The sequence below is a fragment of the Calidris pugnax genome, unplaced genomic scaffold (genome assembly GCF_001431845.1).
Source record: "Calidris pugnax isolate Ruff unplaced genomic scaffold, ASM143184v1 scaffold25, whole genome shotgun sequence".
NCBI lineage: Eukaryota > Metazoa > Chordata > Aves > Charadriiformes > Scolopacidae > Calidris > Calidris pugnax.
This window is the reverse complement of record NW_015090805.1, coordinates 3,074,945-3,084,928: the sequence shown is the minus strand read 5'-3', so window position 1 is coordinate 3,084,928 and position 9,984 is coordinate 3,074,945.

Genomic DNA, 9,984 nt, shown 5'->3' with positions numbered 1-9,984 from the left:
GGGAGGGACTAAAGGAAAAAAAAAAAAAAAAAAAAAAAAAAGGTTCCTTTCCTTGCAAGCCAGGATTTGTGTTGGCCTTGAGTGTATCTCCCGAAGCAAATCCTTGTTTACCTAATGAATTAACTGGGAAGGAGCAAAAGTCACTGGTGGGTAAAGAAGAGATAAGCTGCAGTGTGTCAGAGGCAGTTAGCATACTTTCACAACAGAGGTCACCAGTTACTAACCAAAATGTTGGCAAACTAGATTTTACAAGGTTTCTTTTTTTCCTTGGTGATCCCCATCTCCACCATTTTGTGGTGGGGTGGAAAGAGAGGAGAGGCAGGGGGCTGAAATTATTAGGGCTGCTTTTACCCATCTTTTCCCACTTTGCTGGTCCATGGTTCCCTGCCTTGGTGTGTGCAGGCCCCAGGGGAGGCTGGCAGTGGTGGTGGGGCCCCATACAAACCCCGTCTTCCCTCCAGCCCTGGTTGCGTGGGCATGCTGCCTCTGCCCCATCTTTCCTTGTGGGGAAGGTGTGAGAGAGACATTAAGCTGCGGGGATCACCAGAAAGGGCTCATTGCCACTGGTGTCCCCCTCCTTTAGTTTGCACCCCCACTTTAGGACAGCCACCCCAGAGCCACTTTGTGTCTCAGCTGAGCAGGTGGGGAGCTGACTCCATGGGTCCAGCTATGAGGACAGCCACCTGCCAAGCCCTGGGTGGAGGTGGGTGACCTCCCCAGGGGCTCAGGAGCATCTAATGCCCCTCGGGCACCCAGCTGGGAACGGCAGCATCCCAGCACCTCCCTGGCCACCACCAAGAAGTGCCACAGGCTCCAGCATCACCCCTGCCAGGAGCAGCCAACCTGGCCTGAAAGCCAGCGCTGGAGGCAGTGTGCCATGATGAGGTGGCTGGTGCAAGAAGACTTCACGGAAGGAAGAGCATTACTGGCTTCCCACCTTTTTAAAATAGGGATGAATTCTGCTTATTGTGTTCAGCTCCCTTAAGATCTGATATAAAAAACATGGCAAGAATGGGGTTTTCACTTGTTCGCTCACCCAGAGTGGATAGGGGTGTACTTTCTAGAGACCCAGAGAACAAAGAAACGAGACCTGGCCCTTGACTAGGTCAACATCTACATTTCTCGCTGCTGGAGGGTCTTGTGTATCTCCTCAGGGGTTGGTTAATTCCTGGCATGGTACCGCAGGACGGCACAGACGTCCTTCCAGTTACAAATCACTCTAAAATCGCGGCATTGTTGTGCCCACCATTTGGATTAATATTTAAGTTATGTCTAAAACCACTGTGGTTCTGAAGGTAACCTTAAAAACTGCCCCACGTGTACAACCCTAACACCCTCTATGTGAGACACCAGACGACCTTAAGGGGAACAAAGGATAGGAAGAATCAGACCTTCCCATATCTTTTGGAGGACAGGACACCAGTGAGCTGCTCTCCTACCGAGAGTCTCAGCAGCCACATCCCACGAACATGCAGGCTGGGTGGCAAGTGTGGGCAGAAAAGGGCATGGGGCCACTGTGGACAGTCTGACTGCAGCCAAGGATGGCTGAGAGGAGCAATGCCCAGCATCTCCCCATGCTGCCTCCAGTACAATTTCAAGTCACCTTATAGCACAAAGCAAAGATATGTCCTCTCTTCATTACCAAAACTCTTATCTATGTCCCAATACCCCTCCTAACCCCTGCCTGAAGCTTCAGCTATCATCTGATCAGCCATCAAACACATCTGACCTATTAGAGGTGCCCTGCAGTGGCCCAGCTACTCTCTTCTAAACAGAGAAGCTTGAGACGGCACAAGGCTGGACAAAGGATAAATGGAAATATCCACTGGATCTGGGAGGCAAGCCAAGAGACTGAGCATGCCAACACGCAATCCTGCAACTGCTGTCACTTGCTGAGAATGTATGACAAAGAGCATAGGCTAATGCTGATAGAGTACTTTGCAGATAGGAGATTGCAATTATTAGGTTATCAGACTGCACTGATAACTTCAAAAGGAAGAAAATCAAGACGCTCATTAAGTAGACTGAGGGAAAAAAAAAACCAAAACAACTCAGCAGGGCAGAGAGAATTACCTGCAAACTTGCCCCGTTCAAAGCAAAATGCTATTTTCTTGCTTTATTTTAAAGAAATTGTATTGCTGTCTCTGAACAAGACAAATGCAACATCATTTTCACAGAATGACGGAGTGACTCAGGGTGGAAGGGGCCTCAGGAGGTCCCGAGTCCAGCCTCCTGCTCAAAGCTGGGTCGGCACTAAGTTGAGGCCAGGTTGCTCAGGGTTTTGTCCTCTTGGGTTTTGAAAACCTCCAAGGATGGAGACTGCACAAGCTCTCCAGACAACCCACTCCACCACCCGACTGACCTTGTAGCATAAAGCCAGAACCTCCCCAGTTTTCAGATTTGCTCAGATCTCGCTGAAAAAAAGCCCAGACTCTCTCTGCATCAGAGTCTATCTTTGAGCAGGCTGAGAAGCAGAGGCTACCAGATTACTCCTCTTTCCAAGCTTCTCCATGATAACAAAATTACCTGGTTAGTAGGCACGGCTCCCATGCAGTCTGCCTTCAGAAAAGCAGCATGTTGGGTAATAGATAAGCCCTACTTACCGCCTTCGGTGTATCAGCTGAGCACCTTTGCTGTGCTCCGGCTCTAAGCTTATATGTGCCGGGTGGCAGGGGACACCAATGAGCAGCAGTAAGCGCTCTGCTGAGGGAAGAACGCTGATTGGGTCCTTTCCCACACCTAATTATGCCCAGCACCTGATTGCTCTCTGAGCATAAATGATTGGGGTATAAAAAAAAAGATAAGCAATTTATTGTTCATTTTATTTCATACTTATCTTCAGAAGTGCTCTCAACCCACCCCCAGCAATTCTGTGTTGGCTTCAGAATCTCGTTTCTGATCTGATTTCGTGTCTCATGTTTAACCTCCTGCTTAAACCTGGCTTGTCTGCGTCAGCATGTGCCTTGCTGAATTAGGCATAAGCAATGATGTTGGTGTTGTCTGATACAGACTTTTTGTGTCCTCTGGGCACCTAGGGTTAGTCTCCGCATCGCCTCCAGACTTAAATATCCTTCTCATGCTAGCTCCTGCTCCTCACACAACTGCTTTACTATTAAATCAGCAGAGAGAAGTGAACAGCTTCTGCTCCATGGTGATTCCCAAATGCCGGCTGGGCGATTTGGAAATTACTTGAGTGCAGATTTACTGGAAGAGGAAAAGGCCATGGGAATTTCGGACACTCCTTTCCCCACTCCTTCCCACAGTCAAGGCAGTGCCCAGAGCTGCCTGGCCCAGGCTGGGGCCGTGCTCCCCCAAAACACTGTCACGAAGGAAACCTCATGGCTATTCAGATGATCAGGGAAGAATAAAGCTTATTGGAATGCTTATTTTGGAATTAAATCTTTGAAAGCCACAACTGTTGTAGGCGTTAGCACAGGAATGACATTACCTGTGGTGTTTTTGCAATAGATGAACTCTCTGGAAAACATTGCCAGAGGTAATCCGTCAAAGAAAAATCTTGCAGGCTATCTGATGTGACGCAGAGCATGCAGGTCTCTCGTAAAGAAGCTGCAAATAACCCTAACCCCAGCAAGAATTGTGTTTTCTGGGTATTGCAGTTACAGAATAACCCAGCCGCCCCTTCCTGGCTACCTCCTGAAGCAGCACCGGCTCCAAGTGTCGTCATATTAGAAAAACAAGATTCTGACCTTCTGTGACCAAACTGTAAGAAATGGTAGTCTTTTCAACCTAAAATGAAACAGAGATTTAGATGGGAATCTGGAAGGACAGAAAATAATTTTGAAATAAAACATTTGGTTTAGAGAATTTTTTTCTAATGAAACATTTTCTTAAAAAAAGGTCTAAATGGCAAGTTTAGGCACTTTGAAAAAATATCCCCCTGCACCCCCTTTCTTGGGCAAGCTAAAAGCTGCATCTGATCAGAATGCTCAAGTAATTGGGCCCCCACCACTGCTATCCCTGAGCTGTTACACGGTGTGACTCTGCTCAGCATCACCAGCTGTACGGGCACCCATTCAGCCAGATTTGCCCCTGGCAGGCGTTTTGACATGGGTTTTCCTGCTTTGCGGGTGGCTGGGTGTTATGGTTCGAGAAAGCCCATAACAATCTATTGTCGTTTAGACAATTATTCTATCACCCGATGACGCAGAAAAGGGAATCGGGGCACACAAAGAAACACAAGGGTTGAAATATAAATAGATTTAATAGACTAAGACTAAATAATTAACGATAATACTAAAGAACCAGTATTAATCCCAATACCGATATAAGATATACAAGAATTATACTCAGACAATTCCATCAGCAGGAAGCTGTGCACTCCCAGCAGGGACAGCAAATGGCGGACGCTGCAAGCGCAATGGCTTCAGGAGGAAAGGAAGGCCTCAGGGGTCCGGCACCGGGGCAACGAGTTGTCTGGACCATCGCCATCAAGGGAGAGAGAGCTACGCAGCAAACTTTTCTAATTTATATTGAATGTGACGTTCATGGTATGAAATAATCCTGTTGGCCAGCCTGGGTCAAATGCCCAGGCCTTGCTCCTCCTTGTCCCTGCACCTGGCAAGGGTCAGAAACACTAACCTTGGATCCCACAGAGCCTGGCTGGCTATAAAGTAAATATTTTCACAAATTCAGACACTAGAGTCTTCTAAAAGTGCCATTTTCCCCAGCATTAGAAGAAAAGTTAGCCCCGTGTCTCTCAACCCAGGACACTGGGTTAGGAGCAGAGGAGGAGCTGGTCAGTGGGGGCTGGCTGGGGTCTGCATTGGCGCCCCTGGGGTGCTCCCACTCCAGAGACACACTAAGTACCTCACAGCCCCCACACGTAACAAAAATGTGGCCTGTAGGAACAGCACAGGAAGGACATGGACCTGTTGGAGAAAGTCCAGAGGAGGGCCGTGAAGATGATCGGAGGGCTGGAGCACCTCTCCTATGAAGACAGGCTGAGGGAGCTGGGGTTGTTCAGCCTGGAGAAAAGAAGGCTCTGGGGAGACCTCATAGCAGCCTTCCAGTATCTGAAGGGAGCCTACAGGAGAGATGGGGAGGAACTCTTTATCAGAGAGTGTAGTGATAGGATAAGAGGTAACGGTTTTAAACTGAAAGAAGGTAGATTTAGATTAGGTATTAGGAAGAAGTTCTTTATGGTGAGGCACTGGGACAGGTTGCCCAGAGAAGCTGTGGATGCCCCATCCCTGGAGGTGTTCAAGACCAGGCTGGATGGGGCTTTGAGCAGCCTGCTCTAGTGGGAGGTATCCCTGCCCATGGCGGGGGGGTGAAACTAGATGATCTTTAAGGTCCCTTCCAACTCTAACCATTCTATGATTCTAATTTTACCTTGCTATTCTGCAGTGCTTATGTTTAAGCGTCATTAAACTGTAAAAAACCCACATAGCTGTTTATTCCCCAGCAGGCTTGCACTACCCTGTCCTTTATCTGAATGGTTACCTTGCAGCTTTTACCCTGCAGGATCCTGCGGACGAACCGGCAGTGTCCTCAGGCCAGGAAGCAACAACCGGAGAGAACTGGCCAGCCAGCCATAAAAAAGAGAAGGAGGCACAGGAGAGCGAGGGAGGAGGCTGAGAGCACCCCAGGTGGCTCCTGGCTCTCACAAGAAGGTGGGACAGGAGAGTTCATGCCCGTGCACAGGGACAGAGCCTCTGCTTCTAAAGCGTCCTGGAAAAGACTCTTTGCAGAGGTAGATCCCTAGTACTCATCTTGGCGGGGTCAGAAGGGACATGGCACTCAGGTTTTACTTCTGAGCACTTGGGAGAAGAGATCTTTCATGTCAACAGAGCCATCCCTCTGGTGAATTTTTCTCCCAGAGGAGATAATCCAGTCTTAAAATGTTCCTGATCCTGCCATGCCAAGTGGGAAGAAATCCACATTTTTCCCTTCCATGTAATTTAATAATCAAAATGGCTTCACCAAAGCAGTTGAGCTCCATAGTAGGGCTTGATAGGAGGTCGAGAGAGGAAGGGTTAGCAATGTTGTGGGAAGGTCCAATAGATAATTCAGGACAGAACAGGCTTTCCTTAGCTCTTGGCTTGTCTTTGGCCACCAGAGAAAGACGTTTTGCTGTGAGGACATAGGGTCCTTGAGCACTACTGGGCAAGTCAAGTGGGGCTGTGAGTTGGAATACTGGTGATGATACCCACTACCTAAATTACATGGGTAAAACGAGAAAAAAAAAGGAGGATGTTACTTGCTATTAAACATATTTGTCACCTTTTCAACACACTTGATGTAAAAGCCTTACTTTAGTGCGAAACTATTCCAGTTGGAACATGACATGTGCCATGTGTCCAAAACACAGGTTTTATGAAGCCCTCCTCTGCATAATTTAAGTCTTACCAAAAACAAGTTAATAATTTAATTGCCTGTGGCTACACCTCACTGACACTTCTGAGCAGCACCGGGTTTTGTGACTACCTCCCCTCGGCAGGCATCCGTGTTACAGAGTGAGGCACCCAGTATAAGGTGCACCAGCCCAAGCCTGTCACAATCCAAGGCAGAAATGGGTTAGAAAACTTACTTTTTTATTACTGTGTTGAAGCAGCCACTCATACCCACCTGTCTGAGGAGAGGTCAGCATTTCCTTGTGCAACCCATGGATGCTTTCAATGGATCTGATGTGCCTTTACTGGTCCTTCTGCTGCTCCTGGCTGTAGGGACAGCTATGTTCCAGAGACAGGTAGGAGGAAAGAAGACCTGCTGGCTTTTCTTAGGAGGACACTGGAAGGAGCCCAAGGCATAAGCAGCTCCAAACACATTGGGTTTGCCACCCTTTGCAGGTCAGACCCGCTGTGCTTACCCCATGGGGCTGATCAGCGCATCCCTGCATCCCGGTGTGTCCCGAAGGCAGCAGTCTCACTGTGAATCAGCACACTGCCTTCACCCCGGTTTCCCCAAGGACATGAAGTACCTGGTACATACCACACTATGACAGGAATATAGGGACAATCAGTGCCTGCAGTGCATCCACTCGCCCCGTTTGTTTGGGCATACAAATCCAGCCGGTTACCACTGGAAGAGCCAGCGACTTTTCAATGCCTGAGAGTTGGCAGGTGTGAAAGAAGAAGGTGGGTTTGTTTGAAGAAGCTATGGCATACATATTTATGGCAACCAAAAGAGTAGTGCAGCCTGCAGGGCAAACAGCACCTGGCTTTTCCCCCAAGTAAGGGCAGACTTTTTCTTAAGCCTAAAGCAGGAGTGGTGGCAGGTGAGTGGGCTGTTCTTCCTGCCACGCCACGGGTTGGGTCCTGCAGGCTCTCTCCTCACTCACTGTCCCCCAGTGCTACAGCTGCTGGGTGACTCCCAGTGTTTGGCAGGGAGCAAAGCAGTGGTTGGACATGGCCACGACACATGGCTCTCATCTTGAGGAAGTCGCAGTGCTGGTCCTGCTTCGCAGGAGCCACTGGTTGATGCAGCTGCCAACCCTTGCCTGACCACAAGGGTCCTCCTGCCCACCCTCCTCCTTCTTCACCCTCCATCCCTGTCATGCATTGCCCTCTTCATTACGGATGTCTAGAAAAACAAAGCAGGAAACAGATTTAACTAACAAGGTCATACAGTGTGGGGGAAAAGCGGCGTTTTGGCTGGATGTGGTCTGCAACACAGTTCACTGTGCAGAGCTAGGGCAGCTTGGCCAGGCTGAATGGGGCTTTGAGGAGCCTGCTCTAGTGGGAGGTGTCCCTGCCCATGGCAGAGGGGTTGGAACTTGGTGATCTTTAAGGTCCCTTCCAACTCTAACCATTCTATGAGTCTATGAAGACAGGGCCCTGGCAGGTGAGATTGCCAGGCTGGGCCCAGGGATGGCTGCAGCACAGCTTAGAGAGGGACTGAGGGAAGGGCCCCGGGCTCCATGGGACCCACACGCACACAGAACATCCCCACTGTATGTGTTTAACCCCCTGGCAAGTGGGTCCAGATCCCTGGTGCAGGCTGTCACTCCTTGTGCCCTGGCAGGGGCTGTGCCTCCCCACAGCCACTTCCCGCTCCAAAGCTCCCCTTCCCATAAGTCCATATAGATAAAGAAGGCCTTCAGGAATATTTCATGAGCAAAGCTCAAACACGTCTGCTTTTACCTTTCAATGGCAAAAGGTAGCAGCACTTCCATCAGCAACACTTTTTTTTTTTTCTCCCCCCCCAAAGGGAATTTATTGCTTTCCTAAGGTAGCTTTCTGGACTGAAGTCCTCCGTTTATCTCCAGCGCCAGTACAGCAGATTGCACCCAGTACTTTTCCTTGGATCGGTGACCCGTGAGGAGGGGCACCTCCGCAGCTGGAGCCAGTTCAGTCCCAGCGGTGCCGTTAGGCAGGGCCTCAGCTGTCAGGAAAGGTCTTGCCTCCCTCTGCAAACACAGGGTCTGCACCCTAAGACACATGGAGGAGCCCCAGCTCTTTCCCTCACTAGCTGCACTGGCCAAAACTGCCCCTGGATTTACCTCCCTAGGGTATTTATTTATTTTTTTTAACCAGTTGAGCTCCCTGCTGGGAGCCGCAGCCCAGCAGAGAGTGGGGGCCAGGCATGCCTGTAGCCTGCTGGCAGGTGGAACTTGATCTGCGAGGCTGCCAGCAAGGACAACACTATCACCTGAAGATGATGGGGGAGGTAAAGAAAGTTTAGTGTAGCATGTGCCTGCTGCGTCAGTCACCTTGTGCTGCTGGGGAGCACACTGGATCAGGAGAATGAAGATAAAGCTGAGATAGAGCACTCTGTGCCTGTGAGGTGGCAGAGGAACCGTGCCCCTGTAACAAAAGCTGGCATGCAGGCGAATGAGACAGCAAGGAGTTCATGCCACGTGCCCACGGGACTGGCCCCGGCACCCAAGGCAAGGAAGAGAAAGCCCCACTGCAGCTCTCACCCACCGGCCTCTCTCATCAAACAGAACAACATCCCAATGAGATTGGCCAACAGTGTCCTAAGCTATCTGGACAGGACTGAGAAAGGCCTGGAAATGGCGACCAAAAACCAAGGGATGAGGGGTTTATTTGCTTGCCTAGCGGATATAAACCACCTTCATTGCGATTTAACTTGAGCAATCAGCCAAGACACCAAGCAGCAGCACAAATACACAGGTCTGAAATAAAACAGCCAGCCCCCTCAGTTTCTCCCAGCTGCTCCTTATCCATAGACCAACATAGAATCACAGAATGGTTTGGGTTGGAAGGGACCTCAAAGATCATTGAGTTCCACCCCCCCTGCCATGGGCAGGGACACCTCCCACCAGACCAGGGTGCTCAAAGCCCCATCCAGCCTGGCCTTGAACACTTCCAGGGATGGGGCATCCACAACTTCCCTGGGCAACCTGTTCCAGTGCCTCACCACCCTCACAGTAAAGAATTTTTTTCTGGTATCTAATCTAAATCTCCCCTCTTTCAGTTTAAAACTGTTACCCCTTGTCCTGTCACTACACTTCCTGACAAAGAGTCCCTCCCCATCTATCCGGTAGGGCTCCTTCAGATACTGGAAGGCTGCTATAAGGTCTCCCCGGAGCCTTTTCTTCTCCAGGCTGAACAACCCCAGCTCTCTCAGACTGTCTTCATAGGAGAGGTGCTCCATCCCATGCACCTCCCTTGAATTCATGCACCTCTTGACGTTATAGCTTCCCTGTAATTCCCAAAAGGCATTGCCTTCTCACAGAAACACAGGGTGGCCCATACCCTTTGCATTTAATTCAGAAATATCAATCCAATTGACCGCACAGGCACCTGTTGCTGTAGGAACTTCACCAGTGGCATCTGAACCCTGTCGTTCTACATCCTTTCCCTTCCCACCCTGTATCAGGATTGTACCAAAGCCAGCCACGAGACGCAGATGATGGGGCCGGCTCTCTAGAGAGAAGACAAGAACAGCAGAGGATTGCAGTCCACACATTGAGCAATTTCTATTGGCAGCAGAAGACCTCTTGCTCTCAATCTAATACACTTTCAACTTGAACTGCCATTAAAAAGCCCACAGTCTTTC